This window comes from Pinus tabuliformis, chromosome 8 (assembly GCF_031772625.1).
Source record: "Pinus tabuliformis cultivar Carrire ecotype Pingquan chromosome 8, CPIR1, whole genome shotgun sequence".
NCBI lineage: Eukaryota > Viridiplantae > Streptophyta > Pinopsida > Pinales > Pinaceae > Pinus > Pinus tabuliformis.
In genome coordinates this window covers 1,017,875,282-1,017,878,621 of record NC_142294.1, presented here as the reverse complement: position 1 = coordinate 1,017,878,621, position 3,340 = coordinate 1,017,875,282, and positions in this window count along the sequence as shown.

Genomic DNA, 3,340 nt, shown 5'->3' with positions numbered 1-3,340 from the left:
GGATTATTGTAGGTCTAGAGAATTAAAGGATGAAATATTTCAAATGACAGCCAGACCTAATGAAACATTGGAGGAATATGTTGAACATTTTCAATATAATCTTCAGAGATCTCCTTATGCATCATTACCCTTACCTGAAAATGTGTTAAAAAATGACATTAATTAAAGGGATGAAGGAACAATGGGTTGAAACACTAAATATTATGGGAAAATGTGACATCTATGAAAAAAAATTTGTTGACATTATTGATTTGTGTATCAGGAGTTCGAGAGGCAGTACAAGGCTAAAACCAGTGGAACGTGACATGCTCACAAGGGACAACAAGATCTTTGGTGGAGGAGTAACCCGCATAGAAATCAGGAATTTACTGGAGAATTTCAAAACTGATATATTGGGGACTCTGACAATGCAACTCGATATTATGCAAGCTAAACAGAAACAAGCAGAAGCAAAGCAAAACCTGGCAATATTCTGCCCTAGATGTAGAAAGAAACACAGCCATAAAGAGTGTCCACTGGATGCAGTTCAAGTCTGCGCTATTTGTACAAAATATCACTCCACAGAGAACTGCACCTCACTCCCCGGGTTTGAAATCAGTGTACAAAGAAGTGGAAGAAGAATCAAAACTAATGTACCTACTCAATCAATGCCATCAATGGCAGCCATAACAACCAGGTATGCCCTCTGATTCATCTTCTTCTTTCCAACCTCCACAATATCATGCTCATCAATATAATACAATGTGGCAAAATCAACCACCCTTTCCAAGCTGGTCACAACAACCATTTCCTTCATCACCATGGCCAAATCAAACAAGCCAAACTAATTGGCCAACTTTTCCCTAATCTCCACCATATTGGCAAAACAATGCATATCCAACACAATGGTCCCCTCCCACTTCGCAGAGTCAAGCCTGGCAGTCAAACTAGCAAAGATCGATGAATCGACAAGCTGGAACCATCCCTCTCCCTTAACCCACACTGTCAGCTCCATATACACTACAAAAAAATCCCCATTCCAACTTAAGACCGCAACTCCCAGCCCAACCTAACCCGAACCCTAATAATAGACCAGTTCAATCTGTTCAAATAATCAAAACACCAGAACTAGAAACCAATGTAAGGGAGTGAAACGACCTTTAATTAAGGTCTGGGTGCATAATAGAAACCGAGGGAGATAAAAATGCTCAAGTTGAAAATCCATTACCTACAGAACAACCACTACAAGAAGAGGATGTGGTCAGACAACAAACTCATGACCAAGCAACCATGTCTTTGCCCCCATTCCCAGAATAATTAATCATACCACGCCCTATAGAACATCCCGACTTTGATCTTCTTGGATAACTAAGAAATTTGTGTATAAAAATCCCACTCCTCCAAGCTATCCAAGATTTCCTAATATATGCAAAAACCATCAAAGAGTTATGTATAAGAAAGCCAAAGAGGAGAATAACAGCTAACCCAACCGCCCAAGTAGTTGTCACCCTATCTGATTTGTTATTAGGAAGAGAATCACTTGTCAAATATGAAGACCCAGGAAATCCTATAGTGACAGTGCAAATCAATGGACAAACCTTTTCAAATGCCCTAGTTGATTTAGGGGCTGCAATTAATATTTTAATAACCACCACTTGTAACAACCACCACTTTTCAAAAACTTGGCATTACATCAGTAGAACCAACTTCCACCTTATTGGAACTAGCCGACCAATCGGTAGTTAGGCCAGAAGGTACACTACATGATGTAATGGTATCCGTAGATTCCTGGGAATACCCTGCTGACTTTCTGATAATCAATCCCAAAAACCGACTCGATGGACACCCTTTAATCTTAGGTAGACCTTGTCTTGTGACTGCTAATGCTTACATTGGATGCTGACAAGGCAGTATGACTATAACTAGAGGGAGTAGTATCAAGAATCTAGCTCTATACCCTCCAGCCCAGCCAAGTTTAACAATAATGAAAACCAACAAAAAACCTGTATCATACCTCACTGAAAACATTAGGTCCCCATTAACCATAGAAGATGCCCTCGATTTTAAATACCAAATAGAGGATGACATTATTAACAACTTCATTAACCAATCCGAATCCAGATCCCATGTGCAATGTCACATGACAGAGGCAACATTTGACAATGAACTCAAAGAATATCCCATCAAATACACTCATGATCAATCAATACCCACTACCTCTGTTTCAAACAGCAAAACTATATAGACTGAGCCAGGAAAAACCTTGAACATTAACAAAAACCTGACTCCTAAACAAGAAGAAAAGCTGGTCCAACTACTGAGAAAATATAAGGAAGCTTTTGCATGGGATTATCCGAACATGAAGGGAATTGATCCCCAGCTGTGTACACACCACATTTATATAGAAAAGGATGTTAGACCCGTTCGCTAACCCCAACGGAGACTCAACCCTCACCTGAAAGATATTGTGAAAGCTGTATTACAAAAACTTTTGGATGTAAACTTTATTTATCCAATCTCTGATAGCAAGTGGGTCTCTCCACTAGTAGTGGTGCCAAAGAAGAATGGAAAATGGAGAATTTGTGTAGATTATAGAGAATTAAACAAAGAACCCAGAAAGACCACTTACCCTTCCATTCATTGATCAGGTATTAGACACATTAGCAGGAAAGAAATTCTTTTCTTTCTTGGATGGCTTCAGTAGATACAATCAGATTCAGACTGCCCCTAAAGACTAGGATAAAACTACTTTTACCTGTCCTTGGGGGACATTTGCATACAGAGTCCTACCCTTTGGCCTATGCAATGCCCCTGCCACATTTCAAAGGGCCATCCTCAACATCTTTTCAGATTTAATAAATGAAGGTCTCGAAGTATATATGGATGATTTCACACCATATGGAGATGATTTTGAGCCAGCACTAGACACATTAGAAAAGGTGCTGCAATGATGTATTGCCACCAAGCTCTACTTGAGCCTTGAAAAGTGCTATATGATGATGACTGAAGGGGTCATCCTAGGTCATTATATCTCAACAGCTGGAATACAGGTAGATCCGGCCAAAATTCAAATAATTTTGTTAATACCTACTCCTACTACACAGATAGAGGTACACAATTTTCTAGGATTTTTGGGTTATTATAGGAGATTCATAGAGCATTTTTCTCAAATAGTTGCACCTCTATACGCACTAACAGGGAATGTTGATTTTATTTGGACAAATAAATGTGACCGTGCTTTTGAGGATCTGAAAAAGCTTGTGTCAACAACCCCAGTACTCAGAGGCCCAAATTGGGACCTGCCATTTCAAATTTCATTGAATGCTTTAGACACAGCTATTGGAGAAGTCCTTGGGCAAGA